The sequence below is a fragment of the Belonocnema kinseyi genome, chromosome 1 (genome assembly GCF_010883055.1).
Source record: "Belonocnema kinseyi isolate 2016_QV_RU_SX_M_011 chromosome 1, B_treatae_v1, whole genome shotgun sequence".
In the NCBI taxonomy this organism is placed as follows: domain Eukaryota; kingdom Metazoa; phylum Arthropoda; class Insecta; order Hymenoptera; family Cynipidae; genus Belonocnema; species Belonocnema kinseyi.
In genome coordinates this window covers 98,952,411-98,962,557 of record NC_046657.1, presented here as the reverse complement: position 1 = coordinate 98,962,557, position 10,147 = coordinate 98,952,411, and positions in this window count along the sequence as shown.

Here is a 10,147-nt window from a genome sequence, read left to right as displayed (position 1 = left end):
TTCTGAGTCGAAATCATGTCAAAGTTAAGCATCAAATCGTCATATGGTAGAGATTGTAGTTCTAACGTCAGTTCCACCAAAAACTTCAGTTAATAAGGGAGGATTGGGAGAGGGGGAAATAGAACTGGAACCGAGAGAGTCGTCCTGGGTTTGTGTTTTTGTTTTCATGCTGAGAAGGTCACCAGCCTTCAGCAGCGTTGTGATATATATGCATATATACATATATATACACATATATACATACATACACATATACACACATACATTAAATTTAATTATTATTTTATTGATATTCTTGTTAACAGTTCGTGTATTTTACATTTACGTAACGTCGTATAATAATAAATAATTAGAAAAAGAGAGCTCAAAATTTGGTACTCTAACTTTTCTGAACTGTAGCTTATGAGAATGGCTTTTTCACCAAGTTTCAACTTGTCGGTTTAGCGCAGTGGTTAGCTCCCGACTGCTAGGCGATAGAGTGAGGTATATAGTAGATATGTAGGTTCGACCCCCCTTTAGCGTTAGAAATTTTATTTGTAATATAATGTTTAAAAATGTAATATATTTATTCATTCTAAGCAGTGCCATTAACATGTATTGACAAAATAATCGCAGTAAATTATTATTTACTTTTTAAATACCTTTTTTGTTATATCTTTAGATTATAGAAATAGTGGGTGTTAAAATTAAACAAATAATTTGAAAATTATATTTTTGTAATTATAAATAATATTCGGACGATATGCAGTCGTATGATGATAAATGGATGGTCTTTAAAACAATTCAATAATTTTTTATCATTTCTAAAATTAACTCCGGCATTTTCATACGCCAGCGGTTTTCCAGTACTGCCCCAGCACTGGCAGCCAGTACTGCGCCAGTGCTGGCAAGTCAGTACCGTCAAGCATTGCCAGCCAGTACTGGAACTTCGACAGGCTGTACTGAGCCAATACTCGGCCGGTGGTGTATTTTTACCTGGGATAAGCTTTTCGTTCCATAAATACGAAAGAATTTCTAGGGATGCAAAAATTTGTCACCCCACCATTTTGCTGCAACGAAATTTAAACAAGATAAGTAATTTCCAGACTTCAAACAGCCTACCATAATCTTTACAACAAATTTTAAAGATACAAGTAAAATGAAAACATTATTCTTCCACGGAAATGGTTTGGCCAGGACGGCTCAAATTGTTAACGGATTTGAAAGTTTTGTATTTTTTTATTATTTGCATTGAATTTCTTAGAAAACCCTCGAAACCGGTTTTATAATTTCTTTTTGTTTTCAATAATACATGAACAAATACAACTGAAAAACTAGTTGTTTTCAAAATGTGATTTCGTTATCTCAGAAAAAACTTAGGAAGATTCCTAAATATCAAAGATTAAAATATCAGGATCAATCTCCATTATTCAGACCCACTACTTGAAAACACAAATGGGTAATTTGGTCATAAATTGTGAAAAACTCTTACTATGTAGGCTTAAAGTTTTTCCATGATCAACTTCATCATTATGGGATGATTCTAAATAATGAATCTTCAGGATTATTTTTTGACAGTTTGAGAGTAGTTTTGAAAATTTTTGAAATATTCTCTTGAAATTAATTTTCTAAATAATAATAGTTCAATTTTTTTTATAAATTTACAGGTTCTTTTGGAACCTATACAAATATAATTATTTCCTAATTTTTCCAGTTTCATTTAATTTTTTGTCAATTAGGCAGATTTCCTGGTTCGTGGACACCCTGTCATGTAAAAAAACTCGAAAAAAATGTATATCCTAGGCGGAAAGATTGTATGTGTGGCGTTCCACACAATATGTTTTACCAAAAAAATTTTTTACGTGAAATATTGTTTTTTCTTGTTTAACACTCAAAAATATTCGATACGTATTTTTTTATTTCAATATGACACGCAAAGTTTTCGAGAAAATTAAAAAAATTGTATGTTCATAAAAAAGTACCTTTTTCAATTGCTTATACTGTAATGTTAAACAAAGATATGAAAATTCATACGAAAGATAAAATGTGACACTTTTCCTCAAGTTTCGAATAAAGTATACTAAAATCCACTTTAATTATGTATTTAATAATATAAATAAAATATTTATAAACAAACAGATTTTTGCAATTTCGACCTGTTTTTTAAATATTGTATTTTACAGAGTGGACTAAACCTTTTTTTTGATCTAGTAAAACTTTGGGAGTGTTTAGTCAAATACTTTCGAAGCAATGCATTTTTTAATAGTGGCTCGCGCGCGCGAAGTGTACCGCAGCGCGACTCGCTCGGACTGGAACTCGACTGCCTACGGCCTACGCGATAAATAAAACACAACGATCCACTTGCAAAATCGTATTTTTTACGTTGTTGATTAAATATATTCAAAATGTATTGCAATTCAAAAATTCGATGCTTCGAAAGTATTTTACTACCTGCTTCCAAACTTTTACCAGATCAAGATAATCGTATAATATTATAATATTATATTCACAATCTATGTTTTGTTGCGATCTAGAAGTTTTTTACAATTTTGAGGTTTCCTCTATACTTTTTGTTATGACCATTTACCTATCACCTACCATTTAGTTATCAGGTACTTCGCGCGCGATTCGCTTCTCTCGCAGGATTTGGCGCACCTTTCACGCGCACCTGTTGGTTCCCGCTTTTCCTGCTCGAGGATGTATTTACCTAGCAATGCGCGCTTGGTATTTGCATTTTCCCTGCATTTGAGCGCAGGTTTATCAAAATTAAAGGATAAAGCATACAGAACTGTAATTTGGTGATATTGAGTTATACTTTGTTAAAGCTTCATCGGCTTTAACGAACACAGTCTTGCCACGTATCTCGTGCTTCGCACTTGATTACAATTTTACCAAAACAGTTGCAATAGCGCAAAATAAAATACAAATTTTATTTGTCAAAGTACTTTAGTACTTGATCATTGTTCTGCCGTAATCTTTATTCGCAGCTACCCTGAAAAATGTAGAATATTACAATTAACATTAAAATACTCGTATTTTCATTGTCTTGTTTTAAAAATTACAAAAACGTGACAAATATGTGTATGCTAATTTAATCATTCTCGTAAGGTTTAATTAGTTTCCTATGTTTAACTACGGCCAAATAGAAGTTATTTATAGTTTTCGTATGAAATGAAAATATTATTAAAAACTTAAGAGTTGATTTGATAAAAAAATGCCTACCTAGTACTTATACTCTAATGGCTCCTAGCCAGTTTGTAGGTCTATTCTATTAGATTCTATCTAGTAAGTTCAATATGGGCGATTTCCATTTCATCGCGGTGTACCTGCTCGTCTTACCCTCTCCACTCGACCTCTCCTCACGTCCCTGACTGAGCAACATTGCTATGCCGGGCTTTTCCAGCGGGGGCCCCTTTGTCCTAATTAGGCATAAAATGCCATACATAAAAATGTTATAGTTTTGCAAACAGCAAATCAAATATATTATATTCGGAATCTATATTTTTTTGCGATTCCAACGATATGTAACTTGCAATGAAAATATTGAAATTAGACTAAGTTATGACAGATATCAGTTTGTTTTGACGCTGACTAGATTGCATTATGGAATTTTCCGTAGAATAGTTGGAAATGCATCAGTTTATTTGGTAGAAAATTCGCCTGTTGACAATTTAATACTCATCCGGTGGATGTAATGCTCTTATATTTTCCATATTATAATCTACTATAATAAGTATATTTATTTTAATTCTATTCAGTGGAAAGTGAAGTTTAATTTCCTTTTAATAAATTGCCCTTCTGTTTAATACACTAGTATAGCCCTTCTTTTTCAAAATCCATTTTCTTCAACCCCTAGTTCTGTTCGATTGCCCAAGAATCGACCATCATTTTTAATCTTATAAAATTATTATGTATATTTATATGTGTATATGTATACTAAATAACTTATATTGTGTACTGTTTTGTTAAGGATTCGTCTTTCTGGTTTAAAAATTCAAGTAATTGATATGAAGTTTAATATTCGTCTAGGCAGTTGGGTAAAAATCCGTATATTCTATTAAATTGTCAACAGGCGAATTTTCTACCAGATAAACTGATGCATTTTCAACTATTCTACGAAAAATTCCATAATGCTATCTAGTCAGCGTCAAAACAATTATCTGCCATAACTTAGTCTAATTTCAATATTTTAATTGCAAGTTACATATCGTTGGAATCGCAAAAAATATAGATTCCGAATATAATATTTTTGATGTGCTGATTGCAAAACTATAACATTCTTTATGTATGGCATTTTATGCCTCATTAGGACAACGGGGCTCCCCGCTGGCAGAGCCCGACGCAGCGATCTCGCTCAGTCAGACATGTGAGGAGAAGTCGATTGGAGAGGGTAAGACGAGCAGGTACACCGCGATGAAATGGATACTGCCCTTCAATATAGTAGCTATGCCGCCTTGTCATCGGGGGTCCGTTTGTCCTGAAGAGGAATCAAATACCAAAAATAATTTGAAATTTTTTTTTACAATCAGCATTTAAAACAATATTTTGATCGCAAGTTGTGTACTCGAATTTTGAACACCCGGCTAAACTCGTGAGGCGATTTTCTGCAGTTTTCCTCTTATCTGACCAAATGTTTAGGCAGATGCGATTACATCGAATAAACTCGTGAGTAGCCGCATTGCAATTCAATTGTACTCAATATCATATAGTGATTTTAGGCCCACCTTAGTAAAAGAAAAAATTTCAAATGCACATACAATGTACAGTTGAGAGAGCTCTGTTTCAGTGGGGTTTTAGACATAATAAAGCATATTACAATAATAGGTAATAATAATACTGGTTATATATTAGACTAAGTGATTAATCACAGTAAAATATATGGAGAAGTATATTGCAAGAGAAAATATACTACAGAAAATGTCGATGAAGCTATATATTCAACTGAAGAAACTATTTAATTACTGGAAGAAATTCTTGAAAAGAAATAATGACCGAAAATAATAAAAATAAAAGTTTTTACCATTATAAATTTTTAATGACTTTTTTAATCTGCACGGAAATTTATATTTTGATATTGATAAAAAATAAATTATATACGTTTACATGTAGTTTTCTGTTGAGAAAAAAAAATATTAATAATTAAATTCTCTGGGAACAATTTTGAATCTATCACAATATTTCAATTTTAAACATGAGTGGAGTCTTCAAACTTTATAGCGTATTGTATTATTATAGTCTCTTGTTTATCGCCTACCATTTAATTAAATATAAATTCAATATTATATTTAAAAGCGCAGATAAAATTCTTTTCAAATTAATATTATTAATTTATCGTATCGAACCAATGCTTAGTTCAATAATTAATTTCAACCTGTAATGTGAAATTAAACAATTTTTAAAGAAAACTAAAAATTGAATTTTCAACTTAATAGTTGAAATACTTTGTTAAAAATTCATTTTTTGCTGTTAAAAAATTTGCATTGTAGTTGAAAATTCGGGTACATATCATGTCGCATGCGGCAAGTCTCTGCCGCGAGTCTTACCTGCGGCATGTCACATCTGCGGCATGTCTCTTCTGCGGCATGTCACATCTGCGACTTGTCACATCTGCGGAATGTTTCTTAAGAGTGTCGAAGTTCTTCAAATTTTGATATGATTGAAAAGTGTTGTGACACTTTTTGTAGAGCTCTCATCAATAAGTCCAGAACTCCGATCAGAACTCTTAGAACTCTTGACATTTTGGAATTTAAAAAATTTTGATTTTCTAAATTTGCCGTAGTTCTTCAAATTTTGACTTGATTAAAAATTTGTAAAATACTTAGTTGTAGAGTTTTCATAACGAAGTCCAGAACTCTAATCAGAACTCTTAGAAATCTCAAATCCGATAAAGTTCTAAATGTTGTGTTTTCCTAGAAGGGTTTTGTATTTTCTAAAAGTACCATACTTCCTCGAATTTTGACTTAATCGAAAATTTGTACAACACTTTTTTGTAGAGCTCTCAAAAAGAAGTCCAGAACTCGCATCAGAACTCTTAGAACTCTCAACTCTTTGGAATTTTCCAAATTTTTTTTTTCTTCTAAGTGCCGTAGTTCTTCGAATTTTAAGTTGATTGAAAAGTTTTACAATACTTATAGTTTTATAATACCCCGAAAGGGAAGTGGCTTAATGGTGTAATAATAGAAAGAAAAACTGAAGGAAATGATTAGACAACTGCATTTTTCAATTTACCGGTAACAAAATTATAATTAACCGAACTGATTATTTTCTTTTTAGAACATTTCAACAAGATGTAAAAATTGTTATTAACAAAATAACTGAGATTTAAATATAGTTTATTTAATAAATAATAGGGGGTTCCAATGAATTTTCAATCTAAAGCATCGTATGCAATTCTTGGCACCTCCCTGCCAATAATTGTGTTGTATGTTCTTGCAACGATTTCTATTCTTGAAAATCGAAAAAAGTACGGTTATGCTCATTTACAGTGACGTCTGTTATTTAGATATAAGAGTAAATTCGCAGCTCAGTGACGTAGATTTAATCACAAAATCAGTCTCATGAATCACTCACAACGTCATATTCTTACAGGCATGTTCTAACCAAAAGGAGAAAATATTCTTAGAATGAGAATATTATTTAGGAAGAAGGAATGCGCAAAGGAAAATACAAATAAAGCAAAAAGTTACCTATGCTTTAACATCTTAGGCTTGGAAAGACGAGGAATTACACAAATTAAAATTAACAAATCTGCCCGCCTCGCAGCAGCATTCTAATCGCGCGGCTCGCCTCGCCCGCTAGTTTGGGCGCGCGACTGTTATTTCTCGCGCTTCGTGCTCGATAGTGTATTTCCCTCGCACTCTATCTTTGTGCACCAACTTTTTTAAACTAAAGGTAAAAGTATCGACAAAAGTAATTTGGTGATTGTAAATTCTCTCTTTTTAAGGCTCCTTCGGGTTTAACAAACAAATGCTCATCACGTCTCACGTGCTTTGCACTCGAGGTTATCCCTGAAATGTTATATCATTGCCATAAAAGTATATTATTATGATTCACATCTTGTATTGGTATTAAAACAGATGTAGTTCCATTGTCCCGTTTAAAAAAAATGCGCATTCTTTAAAAATAAATTGGTTATGCAACATTGTATTGCAACTTTTGGGAATATTTGAAATACTGTGAAATTGTTGAATGAAAAAATGTAATTTTTGAAATATTCATTATTTTGTATACTGTCAAAATTTTAATTTTGTATTTTTCAAGAAAATTCAAAAAGTTATTATAATATTGTAAGGCCATTAAAAATTAAACGTTGCCTTCTCTTGACTTTTTTTCATATCGTCCGTTATTTAGCTTAAAAGGTTCATATTCGTCTGTTTTTCTGGAATTTTGTAAATTCTATGACTGTTAATTTTCGGTTTTATGAAAAAAGTCATCAGGATCCATTGTTAAACTTTTTGAATACTATAAATTTACGTCCAGAAATTTTTTGAATTTTAAATAAAGTGGCCTCAAATATATTCAAAATACGCCCACTTTTTGAATTTGTATCTAAAGTTGCTGGCAACGAACTTGCCCTTTCTTTAAGGACACTAAACGAGTGTACCGAAGGCCAATCTAATAGATTAGATTTTTCAAAAGTTATTGTGGAAACAGACAGGCATACATGCATACATACAGATACACATACATACAGAAGGACAGCCATACTCGTAAAAACCTGTTTTTCGGATTTAGTGGGTCTCAAAACGTGGACATTTGACAAAAACTGAGGGGTCAAATTTTACGCAAATCTAATACCTTCTCCGATGAGAATGTAAAAATAAAATAATAAATAAAGCTAGGAGAAAAAACAAAGTTAGACATCAAAGGAGCTAAGAACAACAAAAAATCAATCTTCGAATATTAAATATTCTACTGATTCTGCTAGAGGAATTACTAGAAAAAGGAACTTAAAAGCCTAAGGATAATGCATCCGGTATCGACCCACAGGTACAAATATGGATTGTGATGAAATAAGGGCTCGAAACTTTTTGAGTTTATGAGATAGTTGACGGCTTCAACGACCTTTTTACGGATTAAGGATTAACTCACTTCGCGTGTCAACGGAGGTCCTGTTTTATTGTCACCAGATGGGTTTTATGTCTTTCTCTAAAGAAGGAGCAATTGTCAACACCCTGAACAGGGATTAGGATGGGGATTTTTTCAAATTTTATGAGCATAAATCCCCCTGAAATAAAAGAATATCTGCTGCCCACACTGATTCCTACCTGGAATTTCCTCTTCATAATTTTCTATTATATGAAAATGTGTCAACGGGTACCGTTGTAATTTCCTATTCGAAATATAATGAAAAATTTTGGAATTTCTCAAAAATTGGATGCACGCTTCATGGTTTAAGGAAAACTTAACATTTTAGTGATAGTGAAGAATGCTTCAAGGATTAAATTGTTTAAGATTTAGTAGACATCTTCTTGTTTTTCATATACTTAATCTAATACATTCGCGCCGGCTGAATTCCATGTGTTAGACTGTAGTGGCCCAAAAATGGTACTTTTGATTTTTACTGATCGATCGCCCTGAGCATGATAGTTTTCCGGAAAGAAAAATTCCCTTCTTTTTTTAAATAGTGGCCCCATATTTTTGAAAGTAACTTGTTTAGTGACTCAAAAATGCCACAAAAAGTGCAAAATAGCAGTTTTGTATCATGCTAGAAATAGTAGGGGGGAAATGGTATATTATGCAGACGGAATACTAAAGGCTTTCAGAGACTATTTTAGGAGACAATTCGGAGATGAAACTATAGGACATCACAATTGCGATGTTGAACACGCTGCGATAGAAAACTTAATTTAGAAAGTCGGTATCACTGAGGTTAGGGATATAATTAAGAACTTGAAAAACGGTAAGGCTGCCGGGGTCGACGGTATTAACGCTGAAATGCTTAAACACGGTTCGAGTGCATACCACATAGAGTCATAGACTGTGCGAATTGATAAATTTATGTTTCGAGATGGGAGACGTCCCAGACGATTGGAAACAAGAGATTATCGTACCTATATACAAAAGAAAGGGAGATAAAAGCGACTGCAATAATTACAGAGGGATTAGCTTATTAAGTACCGTAAGTAAAATATACTCAAAAATACTTATTCGTAGGGTAATGCAAATAGCAGAAGAGAAGATTTGGGAAGTCCAAAGTGGGTGTATGCTAGGAAGGTCATGTACGGATCAAATATTCAGCTCAAGGCAAATAACAGAAAAAAGTTTGAGAGTAGGAAAAAAAGTTTTCGGTACATTTGTTGACCTAAAAAAAGCTTTTGACAAGGTAGATAGAAGTAAACTTTAGGAAGTCCTGAAAGAGTATGGAGTCAATGGATGGCTACTACAAGCTATAAAAACAATATATGCAGGTAGCAAAGCGAGTGTCAGGTTAAACGGGAAATTGAGTGGCTGTTTCGATATTATTCAAGGAGTTAGACAAGGATGCGTTATGTCTTCATGGTTATTTATATTATTTAAGGACAAGTGTTAAAGAATGGCTCTTTTCGAAGATGAGGGCGTGGATCTCGAAACAGTAAGGGTACGTGGGTTAGCGTTCGCTGATGATAAGGTTGTTATGGAAGAGTCAATCGAAGACTTACAAAGAATGTTGAATAAACTAGATGCAAGCATGAAGAGCATGGCCCTCAAAATTAACGCAAATAAAACAAAAACTATAGTGTTCAAAGGAAAGAGTGAGAAAACACTATGCAATATTTTATTAAATGATGAGAGAATTGAACAAGTTGATAAGTTCGTATACCTTGGTAGCTTATTTACTAGGGACGGGAAAATAGATGAGGAATAAGATAGACGCATAAACGAAGGTAAGAAGGTTATTGGTAGAGGAGGCCCCCTTATCAGAAGTAAAAATATATCGAATAAAGCTAAAATGGCAATGCATAATTTTATATTTGTACCGATTGTACCATACGGTAGCGAGACATGGACTTATCAAGAAAAAGGTAAGAGTAACATTAACGCAATTGACATGAGATTCATGCGCATGATATGCGGGAAAACCCTGATGGACAATGTAAGTAACGAGATAATTCTAAAAGAATGTGGTGCAGAAGAGACGCTAGTAGACACATGGGAAAGAAATCGGTTAAGATGGTTCGGACATGTT